Here is a 16,681-nt window from a genome sequence, read left to right on the forward strand (position 1 = left end):
TCCATTTTGTTTAAAACTGGTAGTTGAAAGTTATATTTTTACGATAGAAAATGTAGAAAGTACAGTACAGGAAAATAATAAGCATGTAACTATAACTATAAAAACCATCTCTACTTATCATCTGGTGATAACCAATGTTTTTTCCTCAGATTTTTTTCTTCTTCAAATCCATTTCATTCAAAAAAGAAAATATAAACAGTTATAGCCCCCCTACACCCCCCAACAGTGTCAGTTTCCGTTTTAAGTGCCTTGCTGTTGACATACACCTATGTTTCCTGCAGTCTTTATAATATCTCCTATGCTCTGCCTGAAAAATCAATTCTGCCACATTGTGACCTTTCCTTGTTTACTGCTTCTCCCCCTCCCCTACTATAAGGTCACTTTTGGCTCCTCAAGGTCTGTTCTCAAAACTCTCCCTTCTTTCTGATTGTTAGATGTGTCACCATGGTACTCCATCTGCTGGAATGCATCACAGATTTGTGGGTCAGCTCATATTTTAGGGGACCCTCCTTTCTACTGAACCAGCCCAGCCTCTCCATTTTATACTGTATAGCACTTCCGTAGCTTTTAGCCACCCTCTGAAGCCTTGTAGTTAAATTAGGGTGAGTCTATCTGGCTTTTCGAAGTGTAGAAAACACCTTATATTTGCACAAAGACTTTTTTTTTTTAAGGAGACTTAATTCTGAGTCGTAGGTAAAATGGGCCAAAGGATATGGACTAGAATCACTGCATTTGAAGCAGGTGTGATGACCCTCCACTGTAGTTGGAAGCCTGGTGTCTGACCTTGACAAATTCTTCTAAATGGCTTATTGATTTTGATGGTGGAAGTAAAGCAGCATAAATATTTCACATGTTGTGAAAATAAATTCACGGGACTTTGAAGAAGCAAATGTCAATGTTTTGGGTTCTTTTTTTGTACTCAGTAAAAACAACTTCAAAAATGTCACACATATGCTGCTTATAAAACACCTTTGATAGGTAGAAGGTCTTCATCTAAAGTGATCTGAACTTTTTTTTGTGTAGTTTTTTTCCCTCTTAGTAAATGAATTAGTCAGAGGTGCTCCATTTATAAAGTTTGAGAAACATCTTGACAATTACTGGATGATGATAGTTAACATTTATTTAGCCCTAAGTGTCAGAAACTGTGCCAGGAATTCTAAATGCTCCATCTCATCGGATTATTTTAACTTCCCTAAAAGGTAGATTCTAATATCCCCATTTCATGGGCAAAGTAGGACTTCGAGGTTAAGAAATCTATCTGAGGTCTCAAAGCTAGGAAGTGGTTGATTTGACCTAGAAATGGAACACATTTTGCCCAGAGAAGCCTGTAATGGAGTTAGTTGGACAGCCTTTTGTTGGGCAGCCACCTTTATCAACTGTGCAGTGGTAGTTTTTGCATTTACTTTGTATAACTTTTTCAGTAGGTCTGTATGAGACTATTAGGTACTTTTTGAGAGGAGAATAATCTTTTACTTCTTTGTAACTGCACAGCAACTAAACTTTTTATGCATGACAGATACAAAAAAGTCTTGATACATAATCGAGTCTTTGGAAGAAGGTGAGGGAGACTGGGTCGGGTTGGGTACATCTTGTAGTTTCACTATAAAGTAGCAAAGGCCAGGGGCACTGTCTGTCAGCAGTAGTCTGGAACGTAGTGGTGTCCCCTCCCTTTTGTTTTTACATTCCCACTGCTTGACTTCAATGTCACTAGTCACTAGCTTTTCTGACACATTTCTGTTAAGAGAAGAAAAACCTTTTCCTTTAGCCTCTTAGGTTCTGTGTCTGGGTTCTGTGAATTAAACTGACAGAAGAACAGAAGAACAGGAGAAGAAGGCATACAAATTTAATTGATGTGTTTAATTTTGTCTGTACAGGGGATATATGGAAAAGAAGTGAAAAGCCAAAGGAGTGGTTAGAATCGGAAGTTTACACATCCTTTTAACAAAGGGTGATAAAGTGTGCAGAAGTGACTAGACAAAGAGCCAGGAGGACTGGGCTTCAAGGGAAATGAATTGTGGGAAGGTAAATATATGGGGAAACTAATGGAAGATAAGGGTTATTTTAGTGCGGTTTGTTTATACAGACTCATCTGGGTTCCATTTCCCTCCCCAGTGATAAGGGCAGTTTTCCTCTTTCTGGTGTGGGGGACATGATGGGAAGGCACCTTCACTAGGGGAGTTTGTGCCCTGCTTTTAGGAAGATGGGGGCGGACGAAGACTTCTTCCTGTGTCTGCTTTTTCTCAGTTGCCTTCAGCTCAAGGTAATCCTTAAGCCAAAGTGGCATAATTTGGGGTGGCAGATTTTTACCCCCTTTACCTTATACCTCATGTCCAATGAAAACCATTGCCAGATTTGCCCTCCCTTGCTTAATGCCCAGGGGAGAACAATACATCAGAGAGACAAAGAGGTGGAGACACACACACACACACACACACTCTCTCTCTCTCTCTCTCTCTCTCTCTCTCTCTCTCTCTCTCTCTCTCTCTCCCTCTCTCTCTCTCTCTCTCTCTCTCTTTCTCTCTCTCTTCCAGTGGGCTGAAGTGAGCTGTGAAGTCAAGATTCTGTATAAAAATGTCAATCATATCTCAGTAAAGCTGGAGAGTAAAGATTCTCTATGAAACAAATTAAAGGAGTTTAAGGGGAAATTTTCAGATATCAGTATAAAGAGAGTTTCCTGGTTCTTTTGAACAACCACATGGTACTCTGCTGTATTTATTTAACCACACCTATATTAGTGAGCACTTAGAGTGTTTCCACTCTTTTGTTATAACTGTTATAACAGCTTTGTTCCTTATCTGGTGAATGAATCCACAGGAGAAAGTCAAGACAGTAGGGAGTTGTTGTATTGTTTGAAGGCACGGGCCTTGTCATTTTCACAGACATTTCCAAAATGCTCTCCAAAGAGGTAGTACCAACTGACCTTCCTACCAAAAATGTGCAAGCTTGCCTTAAACAGAAAAATTACAAGCATGTCCTAGGAGATATCAAAATGTGACCAGAGAGCTGGGAAGTACAAGGCAAGGAGCTTGAGGAAGCTGAGAACATGTCACAGAAGACGGGAAATGTAAGCAGTGTCTTGAATGCTGAGTAAGAGTTTGGTAGGCAAAAGAGGGGGGAAGTCGTTTTACTTGGGCAGAAGTGAATAACTGAATATATCCTCTCATCCATGTTCGCCTGACTGCACAGGGGCTGAGTGTCTCTCAGGAAGCCGGGGAGACGTACTGTGCACATGTGGAGCTGTGGGCTGGAGAAATTTTTTCCGAATTAAAGAGAAAGCCATTTGTCTGGTGTAGCAGCCAATGGAAAACAAGAACTTGTTCCACACAGGAATTGAGCATTTAAATGTCGGCATATCAGTCCTCTACATATCTGTATGTCTGTCAGGGTGTTAGCAATGGCTGTGGGTGTTAAGTTTGCAGACCTGAGTTAAAGAGGGTCACGGATTTAAATTACTTAAGCAAGTCACCCTTGGGACTACTGTACCCACCTCCTTTTGTCTTGTTCTTGCCAATCATTTCCCACTTGATGTTCGAGCAACTGTAGAATTTTTAGAATATCACATGGCAAATTCCTCAACTTACTCTTGGGGTAAGAGTTGGGGGAGAGTTTTGTAATTGTGCATTTTGATTAGCATGGGAATTTAAAGCTCATTCCTGTAGAATTTGATAAGTTACTTTGGTTTTATATTCGTGGGACCAAAGGATATACTCAGTGTGGTTCTTTCCTAGTTTCAGTGCTCCTGATTTCCAGGGAGCCTGAATGCAATTTGAATTCAAGTTAAGAATGACTCTAGGGACCAACTCAGTTTATACTGCTACAGGGCCTGCCTCAGGCCCTTTAGCAGGATCTGAAGGCAGCTCTGGGGAGTTAGTTTTTCTGGCAGCCCAAAACTGGAGAGATTTTGCTTGGTTTTGAGAAACTTACAGGTTCTATTTTAGGATTCCCTCCCTCATCTGGGGGAAAAGGCTTCGATCAACTTCCTTGCATGGGAAAAAGAAATGACTTCCACTGGAGAGTGTTCTGGGGGTGGCTGTGTCTTCTGTGAACTTCCTGACTCAGTCCATACTTGGGGGAAGGACACCTCCAATTTCGGTCTCTCTGAGCATGGGTGGGGGCAGCTAGGCCAAGAGAATTCCCTCTAGCCTGTTGGCACAGTTAGCAGGTACTCAGACTCCAGATTGAGAAGTGTCCACAAAGTCTCATATTTCCTTGCTTGAGAACCAGGTTCCAAATGACTAATGACTCTCTAAAATGTTGCCTACCTGGGTTTACAGGGTTTTCTGCTTCCGGGGACTGTTGTTTTGATGAGTCAGTGCGAGTTTGTCAACAGTAGCCCTGGGAAGACTTAAACTGAAGGTATTCTAACTAGTTTTTCAGGCAAGGAAACTGCCTGTGAAATGTTACAACAGAAACCATTCCCTCCAAAGTTTCTTTTATGAATGGTATGCCAAGTTTGAGATTGTTTTCTGCCTTATTTTTCTTTTGAGGAATAAATTGTCCTCCTTCATTCCTTTGCACCCACGTTCTAAATCTAAATTGCCCAAGCAGCTGCCAATAAGAACCAGGGCCTCTGTTTAGTTGAAATGTGAAGTAGGAGTCACCACATACGGTGGCTGGCCACATCCTCTTTCAGGGCACCTGTCCCAGCCACAGGGCTGCTTCTAATCTTTGCCTAACTCCTTCCCACTCTCAAGGACTAATTATATACCCAAATACTGGGGCTCTCAAGGGTCCCTGGGATTTGACACTGGCTTGGTAGGAGCTCTGTTCTATACAGTGGGCTCTTGCCCACCTCCAGATTCTTGGTCGGTACTGGATCTCTCTAGTGTCTGGGTATGTGTTGTGGCACTGCCTTGTTGACTGGCACTGGGATGGCAGCTGCTTGGTCTGTCCTGAACCCTTGTCATTGGCCTGCTCTTCTCCTGCTCAGATACATTCCCCGTATCATTTTATCATTTACACCTTTGGCTCACATACCTGTGCCTTTTGGATGTACTGTGACCCTAAGATTGGCCTGGGCCTGTGACTGCCGTTGGGTGGATTTCCCCTTAGGCGCCCTTGCTTCTTCAGACGAAACTGGAGACCTGTACATCACAGCCTATTGGTGTTTGAACTCTGATTGTGGTACCACAGGGACCAGGGCCACACACCCAGAGAGCCTTACAACAGTATCTTGTCAGGACTGGCCTGGCTGTCTTTGCTGACATCATTTGGAACTTGGTTTCCCTTAATCTCAATTCCACAGGACTCTGAGAAGGAACTAACTCCTGCTTCACATCTGCGGAACAAATCCACCTTCCCTGTTAAACCAGTCATTGACTTATCATAATCCCCTTTCCAAAGGTGCTCACATTAAAAAATAAGCAAAAAACAAGCTTCCTGGAAGAAATTCCATTTTTTATTCAGTCCCCCTTATCCACGGTTTTGCTTTCCATGGTTTTAGTTACTTGCAGTCTGAATACATTAAATGGAAAATTCCAGAAATAATTCATAAGTTATTAATTGTGAATTGTTCTGAGTAACATGATAAAATCTCATGCTGCCTCCCGCCCAATGTGAATCGTCCCTTTTTCCTGTGTATCCACGGTGTGATTCTACCCACCTGTTAGTCACACGGTAGGTCTTCTCAGTTATCAGCTCAACTGTCTCGGTATCACAGTGCTCTGTTCAAGTAACCCCTGTTTTACTTACTGATGGCCCCAAAGCACAAGAGTAATCATGCTGGCAGTTTGGGTGTGCCAAAGACCAGTGCTTCCTTTAAGTGAAAAGGTATGTGTTTGTAGGAAAAAAATAGTATATGTAGGGTTTGGTACTCTATGGTTTTAGGTATCCACTGGGGGTCTTGGAACATCTCCCCCACAAATAAGAAGGACTGCTGTACTCTTTAGTTGGACTTTAGACATAAAGATGGGCTAATTAAGTGGGCATTCTAGGGACTAAGCTTTGATTTGGAGGAGGAGGCAGAATCTAGTAATGAGAAATGAACATTTGCTTTAGTGTGAAATTCTGGCCTCAATTTTTTAATTAACTTGCTAGGTCACCTTGGTAAGTCCTAGACCACTCTGGGCCTGTTTCTCTACTTGATTCTAAATCTGATTCTAAATTTTCATTGCCTTAGACTGGTTTTTCAAATAACTCCCCAAATTTCTACATAATTTCATCACATGCTTCTTGTAGAACCCTGCGACATTTTTGATACCCATCTTTCTGCCACTCCCAATGCTCAGTGTCATGTGAGTGCAAACATGTGGAGGAATTAAATACCTTACGGGCTTTTCATAAGTCCAGATTTCCATGATAAGCAGGGTGAGAGGGGAAAGATTGTAGAGAGGATATGACGTATTCGTAATCATGTCTGGTCTGATTTCACTTGGGCTCCGGCTGGATAGGGCAGTGGAGGGTTTTTGGTTTGTGTTTTTGTAGCTGCCTAGAGGAAGAGGACATTGGGGTGGCGCGGCCCTGCAGAAATGTGTCTGGACCGTACATGCTTAGTCAAGGAGACCCTTGCAAAAGGTGGTCATTCAGGCATGGCCTGAAACATTGAGGACTTTTATGTTTGGAAAATGTATAAAGTTAAAGATAACTTGATAACATTAACTCCATAGATCTAAGAATATGTCTTTAGCTAGTGTTTAGAAATTAACTTTGTGCAAAATATTGTCCAGAATCCTCCTTTCTCTGACATTTTTTTTCCTATCTTTTTTGGAGGTAACAGTATTAAGCTTTAGAAATTTCTGTATTTTATTCCAGGGAGGAAGGTTTTCAATGCTTCTCTCTGGAAGAGGAACAGCAATTCTTCCTCTAAGAAAATTGCTCTCAGCCCACCCATCGCTCTGTCAGTTAACATAGTTCTTACACAAGAAACCAAAGCCTCTTTTTTTTTTTAAGAAAATAACATTTATATACTTATAGGGATCAGTACATAAAATTGTACTGATGTGTACAAGTTTTGTTGCCAAAACTTTCGAACGTAAACCAAAAATATCATGTTTGTAGTTAAAAACTATTATAGCGTCCTTGAGTGTTAATTTTCCACTGAGTATGTTTAAGGCCCTAAAGAACTGCAGTTTGCTAGGATAGGTGACGAGAACAGACAGGTTACTTATGCTGCTGGACAGTGGGTACCACAGGAGGGCAAATTCCTAGTAATTATTATTATTATTTTTAAAGATTTTATTTATTTATTTTTAGAGAGGGAAGGGAGGGAGAAAGAGAGAGAGAGATAAACATCAATGTGCGGTTGCTGGGGGTCATGGCCTGCAACGCAGGCATGTACCCTGACTGGGAATCGAACCTGCGACACTTTGGTTTGCAGTCCGCGCTCAATCCACTGAGCTACGCCAGCCAAGGCAAATTCCTAGTAATTATTATGAAAGCCTACAGTTGAGACACCACGGCGTGTTGGTGGAAAGCCACTGCTGGAGAGAGCAATGAGTTTCCCCTCTTCTGTCCCTGTGGGCAGAGAGGTTATTTTCTCTGTCAACCCATCCACATGGTAAACAGCAGATAATTCTGCAGGTTCAAAGGTTTGGGGGGTGGATTGGGAGGGGATGGGGCTATTCTTAGAAGTTTAAGGGCAAATTCTAATATCTCTATCCTCTGTCTTTCCCCACCTCATGACCCCATTTCATAAAGATAAATGATCTTCTGGGTGTCCGTTAATGAAAAAGAGTTAAAATTCCTGAGCAACTTGAAGCCTCAGGGATGGGTGTGAAAGGTGCCTTGGGCTTGGAGTAACTAAAGATAGTCACTGAATCCAGGTATTTGACCTTCAGCTGTGCCCAGGCCTTGAGTGGAGGGGACCTTTTCAAAAGAATGGTCCTGTTACCCTATTTTAATTGCAGCCCCAGCCCCATTTTGTTTGACCTTTGTCATTCTCTAGGGAAATTCTAGGGACTTCTCTATTATTCTTCAGGGACTTTATTCTCTTGGGCCACTCTTCCCTCTCCCAAAAGCTGATCTGGTTTGGGAAAATCCCTGAACATTTCTTTGACCTTTTCTGGGAGTCACTTGGACTCTGTGGGAGAGGAACCAACTTTCCTCTGTCGTCAAGGTTCTGGCTGGTCTAATAGTCAAATAGACAGGAGACAAATTGGCAAAGAGAAAATAACCAAATTTAGTACATACAGATGTGTGGAAACTCCGCATACATGAGAGAGTCAGAGCCCTCACATGCAGGGGAGTTTATATAGAAAGAGGGATTGAGGTAGAAAGAGGGATTCTGAGGTAGAGATGAGGTAATGCACCTTGGGGGCTTCAAAGGGTCATTGCAGGATGGTAAGGACAGATGTGTAGAACATAAAAGTTTGCCCTATCATATTGGCAGGTTGAAAAGGTTATCACTGATAAACTCTTATGGGCAAGGCCTCTAATTCAAACTCTTCTAGGCAGTTAAGGGTGGAGGGGTCAGAACTTTCTCCTGAGCCCTCGGCATAAAGTTACCTTTAGCTAAGAACAATCTGTGTATCACAGAGGCACATCTTGATGGTGACTTGTTCTGGACCCCTACAACTGCTTGGGTCTTTCCTGACCATCCAGACTTCTGTCTAGAGTCCGTTTCTGTGGACAATCTCGACTCTCAGAACCAGGCAAGCTGGGAGAAGGAACTCATCATCTGGGCATCCCTCTGCCTGCACCTCCTGGCCTGAGCCTTCAGCAAGGTGCCAGGTCTGGCTCTGTAATGGCCTCACGTGTCATGTCCAACATTTCCAGGGCCACCAGGCAATCCTCTCCACTTGCACAGTAGGACTGTGACCCTTGGGAACACGTTATAAACCTTTTGAAGGAGCACTGCTGTGGGGCTTGAGAGAGGGTGCCATTAGGGGAACAATTTCTTCATTAAAGACTGTTGAATAGATGATCTCGGAAGAAGTGAATGTTGTAGACATGTTGTTGATTTCCTTACACATGGCCTTCCAGAGTCCTCTTTCCTGATTTTTGTTCTGTTCTAATTTTCTGTATGTACTTTTGTGGAGTCTCTTGAATGTGCCACAGAAGCAAATTGGACTCCTTCTCTGAACCGAGAGGAGCTCAGTTCAGTTATTGCTTATTCTTTGCTCTCTAATTACTGTTTCTTGTTGTGTTTGATAATATTTTTCACACATCCAGAGTTTGTATTTTCATATGAGAATTCTCATATTAGCTAGAAATAGTAAAACACCCTGTGTTACAGATTTAGTCCCTCTGTGTCCATCAGGTGAACTTTGAGTTGAGCACCTCGATTTAGCTTAAGCTCAGTTCAGTGTCTCTAGAGATTCTCTCCTTTTTTTCTTAGATACAGTGTATATCTTTGTCCTTATGTCAGTTTGTAAAGGGAGTTCTGCTTTAAATAAAGGAGATGTTTTTTATTATTATGTTGTCTTGCTAGCATGTGTTTTTTTTTAAAGATGTAAACTTTTTTTTAAGATTTATTTATTTTTAGAGAGGGAAGGGGAGAGAGGGAGAGGGAGAGGTAGAGGGAGAGAAACATGAATGTGTGGTTGCTGGGGGCCGTGGCCTGCAACCCAGGCATGTGCCCTGGCTGGGAATCCAACCTGCGATACTTTGGTTTGCAGCCTGCATTCAATCCACTGAGCTACGCCAGCCAGGGCTAGCATATGTGTTTTTTTAAACCTTCACCTGAGGATATGGTTATTCATTTTTAGAGAGAGAAAGAGGGTGGGTGGGGAGGGAGTGGAGAGAGAGAGAGAGAGAGAGAGAGAGAGAGAGAGAGAGAGAGAGAGAGAAAGAGAGAGGAAGAGAGAAACATCGACGTAATAGGGAAACATAGATTGGTTGCCTCCTGTAGGCGCCCTGACTGGGCATCAAACCTGCAACCCAGGTGAATGCCCTGATCAGGGATTGAACCCACAACTTTTGGTGTATGGGATGATGTGGCAACCAACTGAGCCACCCGGTCAGGGTGCTAGCATGTATTTTTATACAGGGCTAAGACCAAGGCCATTTTTTTCTTGTTGCAAATTTTCATTTCCAAAGTACATTTGTGATATTCCCAGAAATCGAGCATTCGTGAAGCCTGAAGTTTAAGCTTGTCCATTTATTATTTGCTCAAATTTAAAAATTCTCTTGAAGTAAAAATAATTTCCAAGGCATTTTTAAAATATATTCTGAGAGCATTTTATTATTTCCAAAAGTACCAGATATCTAAGTCTGAAAAATTTTCATTTGGTTTCTAAACACCAGTTATGCACACTCATGTATTAAATGCCCTGGTCTTGTGTTTTTTCAGATTGTAAGTGGTGATACTATCAGAGAGAATCACTCAAAGTAAGGATAAATATTTTTGGCGGAGTTTTGTTCAGTTTTGTGAGTGTGTAAGTGTGTGTTTCCTGGTCCCTGATGTGCAATGTGTTTCTCAATGCGAGCCTCAGAAATATTGAGAAACCTCCAGCCTATCCATGCTATGTCCCCAGTCTAATCTCTCACCATTTCTCCTACCAGGTTCCAGGCACATTGATCTACTTGACACTCATAGACAACCCTTCCTGGCCACCAGCCCCTCTGTCTATATACTGCTCTGTATTATGGGTCTGCCCTGCCTTCTTCTCCGAAAAAGATAACTCCTGTTATCTTTCCAGAATCAAGTAGATGCCGCCTCCTATCCAGCTGCACTGGCCTAATAGTCTCCCTACTGTCTGTGTACTTACATGTCCCCTGTAGGCTTACTTTTGTGAGCATACTTGGCATTGCAGTTGCTTCTCTCTCCACCGATTTTTTTTGGGGGGGGGCATGGTAAGATCAGGGAGACAAAGAGGACAAAAAAGACTCATTGAAATACTCTGCTGATAAAATACAAATAACAAGTTCTTCAACATAGTATTGAAAGAGAATATGTTTTCCTGGTTGTATATGGAGTTCCTATTATCTGTAGACAATTTAGGAAATAAAAAAGAAAATAAATATGACTGGTAGTTCTGCCCAGAGGTAACTATTAACATTTTGACATTTGTTTCTTTCCCTTTTTTTCTTCTATGCATATTTTTGTTTTACATAGCTGATTGTATGTGTAATATTACTACCGACCTTTTTTACATAACAGTAAAGCATAAGCATATCTCCGAAAAGCTGTTTTTCTATTATTGTGGTAGCCTATACTCCAGTGTGTGTGTATATATATATATATGTTCATGCATTTCTGTTTTTTAATAAGTCTGTATTCATAGCTGTTACAGACTGAATGTCGTATTCATATATTGAAGTCCTGACCCACAGTGTGTCTGTGTTTGGAGATGGGGCCTTGGGGAAGTAATCGGGGTTCGGATAGGTCAGGAGGATGGTACCTGTGTGATGGGATTAGTGGTTTCTGTGTAAGAAGAGGAAGCGAGGTCTCTGTGTGTGTGTGTGTGTGTGTGTGTGTGTGTGTGCAGGAAAGGCCCTATGAGCACATAGCGAGAAGGGAGCCATCTGCAAGCCAGGAAGAGACTTACCACCAGAAACTACACTGGCTAGCACCTGATCTTGGACTTCCTAGCCTCTAGAACTGTGAGAAATAAATGCTGCTTAAGCCATCGCATCTGTGGTTTTTTTGTTAAGGCAGATTGAGCTGACTAAAGACATTAAAGAGCTATAGGCTTCAAAAATGACTACTTAAAGCTACATTTAATTCTTTAATAGCCACTGAGGGATATAATACTAGATGCTATGCTTTGTGTAACAAAAGTATTAAGATTTTTCTGCTGGTGTATTATAAATGATAAATTTTCTAATATCCAGGAATAGGATTTTGATAAGGCTGTCTTGCCAGTATGGATAGACACAAGAAATAAACTACCAAATAAGGTAAAAAATGTAGTATTTAATAATAGCTAACACTTACGGGCACATATACAACCTCAGTAACTGCACTCAATATTTTAATTTCTTCAGTGTCAGTTAATCCCAGCATGCCAGCTTTAAAAGCTCAGACCTTTCTGAGCCACAGCCAGGGTGTTCAGAGCATGTGTCCGATAGCCTGGGTCTGGGTTTCCACCCCATCGCAGCTTAGACCTGAACTGGGTATTTACCCCCTTTAACCTCGTAAAGTGTACGAGCTGTAAAATAGGGCTAATAGAGTAGTTACATCCCAGGATTGTTTTGAGGCAAAAAAAGAGTGACTGTAAGTAAGCATTTTGCATGGTACCTGGCAAAATGTCCCATAAATGTTAGTATAGATTGGGTAATTTTGTTTTCGGTTAGAGATTTTAGTGTTACAAAATTTTCTGTCTCAGTCTCGGATGTATAGGCTTATTGTCCCAACCAATCATTTTACATAGATGAGGGCAGGACCCAAACTGCTTTCGGGGTCTTTGAGAGTCCATTTGGGCCACAGCTCTTCACACTATGCCACGGTGATACTATGGTCTGACTTGTTACTTACAGAAAAAGGGACCACAGGATAGGAATTGCAGACTTCTTCCATAAAAAGGCCAGAGAGTAAGTATCTTAGGTTCAGTGGGTCACAGATGGGCTCTTTTGCCACTACTCACCTCTGCCATTGTACAAGAACAGCCACAGACAGTACCCAAACTTCGGCTGTGTTCCAATAAAACCTTATGGACGTTGCAATTTGAATTTCAGATCATGTGTCTTGTGATTTTCATGTGTCTTGAAATACTATTCTTATTTCCTTCCACCCCAAGCATTTGCAAATGCAAAGCCTTAGCTCCTCATTGCTTGTACAAAAACAGGTATTGCTGTCATGAGCTGGTCCTTGAACTCATCTGAGCCTTTCGCAGAAGGTGACGTGACCAGTGTAGCATTTTTTTTTTTTTTAGTTAAACTCCAAGGATGGAAATAAAGACTTTTCTTCTATTTATCCCCACAATTTCCTCAAACTTCATCTTGGGATGAAGGCTCTTTGGGGCCCTTGTCCCATCACTAATTTTTAGCCAGTCAAATCACAGTTGGCAGTGAGCATGTCATTCAAAATTTTGAACCCTGCTTTTTGGGACTTTCATACTGTGGAGAAGAAATAAAAATAACAGCAGTTATAGCCCCTCAAGATGTAAAAGTAACCGTTTGCCTAAAGGCACTGAAAAGTGTAAGCAAAGGAAAAAATGGATAAGAAAGGCACACTGTTAATAAACAGAACCCTCTTGTCAGAAAACACACTGGCTACTGTTTTTAATGAGTCTGCCATTCCTGCAGCTGAAAGCAAGACACGTTTCAAATTCTTTAGCTTTTGGATTGGATAAAGGGACGTTGCAGAGAAGAGGTGGTATTGGAGTAAGGAGAGATGAAAGTATTATGTTTATTGCCTTTTTTATTAGTTATATCCTTCAAAGGTATGTATACAAATAGAATTCATTGGATTTGATTTAATTAATCCGAGAGTGTAAGTATGAAGGAAGAAACTTATTCTTTACTTTGGAAACTCTTGGACATTGCTGCATTCACATGATAATTTTTCTTTGCAAGGATTATTGCCTTTGTCTTTTATTTTCAAGAGCAGTGGGCTTTTGTGGAATGACATGCAGAGATATTATGACCAAGAAGTGTGTTCTGAGCCAGCCACCTCATTTATGGGCGTTTGCAATCCGCAAAGCCCAGGGGAGCCTTGTATTGGCCCAGCAGAGCACAGCTGTTTCCTTTCACCCCAGCAATAGGATGATGGGCTTGACTCTTGGATACTGTAGTAGATTCCTTCTGTTTTGGTTTTGAGCAGAAAACATCCTGTTTCATCATGCATGTTTAATAAAATAATTTAAATATGCCTAATAGAAATAACATTAACCTTTACTTACCCTGGGAATATTCAGAAGTGACACATTTTTTAATAAACACAGGATGTGAATTAAGAAGGTAATACTTGCTGCATTCTCTTAGACAAATATGAGAAATACATGTATATGGTAAATTCTTATTTGTCCACGATTGTTCCTTGTTTATATAATTTTCTTCCTTTTCTTTCTTTCCCAAAGCTCTAATGTTGGTTATAAACTATTTGTTTGGGGGCACAGGGGTGAATATTATTATTTATATGCTAGCTGAATTTTAAAATTCACAAAGTAGAGGAAACATTTTTATTCCTTGGATTGTTTTGCAGCGAATCCCTAATTTGATCAGGTAGCCTAGAGCAGTGGCTTTCAAACTTCTTTTAACCTTGATCTTCAGTAAGACAGTTTTCTTAATGACCTGGTACACACACACACACACAATTATAGGGGTCCACAGGGGTATGCCTTAGCCTCAAATTTCTTCCTAAGTCTGCTGTTTGGCCCAAATGGTGGAGTGCCTACCTTACTGTCCTTTCAGGCACACCTAGACTTGTACTAGAGCAAGAATTGTAGAATGCATTGGTAGCCTTCTTGTCTAACCAGTGTAGTAACATGCCATTTGTATTGTTATCTTAATATTTACTGTGAGAAACAGTTAAGTACTTTAAATATGACTTATTCTGAATGTCCCTTTTGTGCTTTATTTGTGAACGTTCCCTCAGTCAACTGGAAATTTAAATGTATATTTATTATTGGTGAGTAAAACATTGCTATAAGTAACGGGGACTGTGGAGGCTGTGAATTGTATCTGTCTGAAAATTATTATATAAATAGCAGAGGTTATAGGTATAGATTGAGAATTAATGTTGCGAGAATGTGATTGCTAATAATTTGGGGGAAACCAGTGTGTCCTTTGTGGGATTGCCTTCAGTGAAATTGCATCACCAGCATTAGGCAAATCCTCCAGCCCGGGAGATAAAGAGGAGGTAAGTCTTGACCTCAGTCATTTTCTGTGAGGGAGGAAGGAAAGCTTACCAACTTAGTGGCAACATCACCTCAGGCAACAGCTAAGCTGGCAGAGCTACAACCAAACTGTTTTGCTTTTCCACAGACCTCATTTTAGAACATTTATTTAGTTTTAACACAGGTCTCCTCAGGCCAGCAGTTGATAGTGCCAAGGAATTATGGTTTCTGTCCTTTTATATCAAACTTTTAAAATGGGTCTACCAGAAATTTTATAATACTAAGATTGTAATCATAATTATTTTTCTGAATAAAATTTCAGATTTATTCTTGTTTCTCAATAGTTCATCCGTAAAGGCAACGTTTGGCTTTGGCAAGTACTGATTTTAACATTTGGCCATTTGGCATGATGCCAAACAAAATGTGAATTTGGCAGATGTCTAACATAAACATCCATCTATCCAGTCCCAATGAAACAATTTCACAAAACCATTATTCTGTCGTGTACAGTGTGCTCTGATCTTTTCAGTTCTACTTAATATGTTTAAAACTACTAAATTAGCTTCACAATATACTGCATATGTAATACACAGGTTCTGATATGTAGTTTAAAAACGTTGAGACTCATTCTGTGCTGGGTGTAGTGACAGTGTCCTGGAGGTTAGTCCTACAAAAGATGCTGCAGAGGTTTTTGAGTTATGTTTCTTTTCCGAAAATGAAATTTAAGATCTCAAAGGCATTTTAAGACTTATAAAAAGGAAATAAAAGCTATTGCTAAATAATTTTCTACCATAGTTGTGCTAGTTTACACACCCACCAGTAGTGTCTGAGAATTCCAGTTGTTCTGTGTTCTTAACACTTAACATTGTCAATATTTTTAGTTTCACCTTCAGAGTTGATCTGTGGGAACTATCATAGCCATTGTAAATGGAGTCCCAGATGGCCCATGTTTCCCAAATTCTTAGCAGAGTATAAATGAAATAGCTGATCTGTTCTAGGTAACTAAGGTCTAATATTTGAAAAGCCATTTTGCTTGCAGTTTATTACATGTCTGTCTGTTATAGTGAACAGTCCCTTTCTAATTCTGTCTTAGTGGCTCACTCTAGAAGCTTCTTCACTCCTTCACCAACAGGGAAAAAGTAGATTAGAAATTTTATGTTTGAGTTTATAAGCCCCACGTCCTAAGTGCTATTTCAGGGCCTCAGAGGTGCAGCAATATACACTCTGCAAACCTCAGAAACAGAAAATTCTCTTACCCTTTCCCTGTACAAGGTCCTGTCCAGATCCCGTTCCTTCTGCTTGCCTCAGCCGTGATGGACAAGGACTAGTTTGCTGAAGTCCGGGGTCAACCTCACTTCAGAGGAAGATAGTGTTTAGCTGATGACTGGTAGACTCAGCCCTTCTCTGTAGGGAGAGGGTGGAGTTGCAGAGAAATGGAAAGGGTGTGACTGGCAAGGTGAGAAGCCAGCACAGGGGCCAGCAGCTGCGGGTGTTTACTTATCTTGTTAACACCCGGAAACCAGCCCTACTGAAATCCTTACCACTGTTCACACGCTAGGTCATGTGAGAGCCATGTAAAGCATCAGGCAAATGATTGGGCCTCTTTCCGATCTTAATTCAGGGTGAATTGCAAGGTGATTTCAGGTAATTCACGCAGTCTTCCCAGCTCTACTTTCTCTCTGTGTTGTGTGTACCCAGACTTCCGTGAGAAATGGTCAAGGTGGAGGGAGCCTGAAAAAGGCACCTCAGGTAGTCTCCCTGCACGTACAAGAACACAACTATTATACCTTCGTGAATATGCATTCCTTAAGTAAATCTGGAATTGATCGGTACCTGCTCTTGATGATTAAAATGTTTATTATTATTTATTCGGTGTCTGCAAGGACACTACTGTAGAAACCCTTAGGACCCTGATTCCTTTCCTTCAATACTTGTTTCAACCTGTATATAACATCGCTCACAGTTGAATTAAATATGATGTAAAATGATCACTGTATTAAGTATTATTAATTATTCTCTTGAGA

General features: G+C 41.0%; 2 protein-coding genes across 2 annotated transcripts in view; one reads left to right on the forward strand and one right to left on the reverse strand.

The window, feature by feature from the left end:
• NMRK1 (nicotinamide riboside kinase 1) overlaps window positions 1-16,000 on the reverse strand; it is a 49,038-nt gene extending 33,038 nt beyond the window's left edge. The window contains exon 1 of the mRNA XM_045840158.1: window positions 15,914-16,000. The gene's annotated coding sequence lies outside the window, so the exon portion shown is untranslated. The remainder of the gene's footprint in view (window positions 1-15,913) is intronic.
• The window catches only part of OSTF1 (osteoclast stimulating factor 1), a 52,215-nt gene that overhangs the window by 4,679 nt on the left and 30,855 nt on the right, over window positions 1-16,681 (forward strand). The gene's annotated exons all lie outside the window — the stretch shown is intronic.

This window comes from Phyllostomus hastatus, unplaced genomic scaffold (assembly GCF_019186645.2).
Source record: "Phyllostomus hastatus isolate PE091 unplaced genomic scaffold, TTU_PhHast_1.1 phas_contig_34, whole genome shotgun sequence".
Lineage (NCBI taxonomy): Eukaryota > Metazoa > Chordata > Mammalia > Chiroptera > Phyllostomidae > Phyllostomus > Phyllostomus hastatus.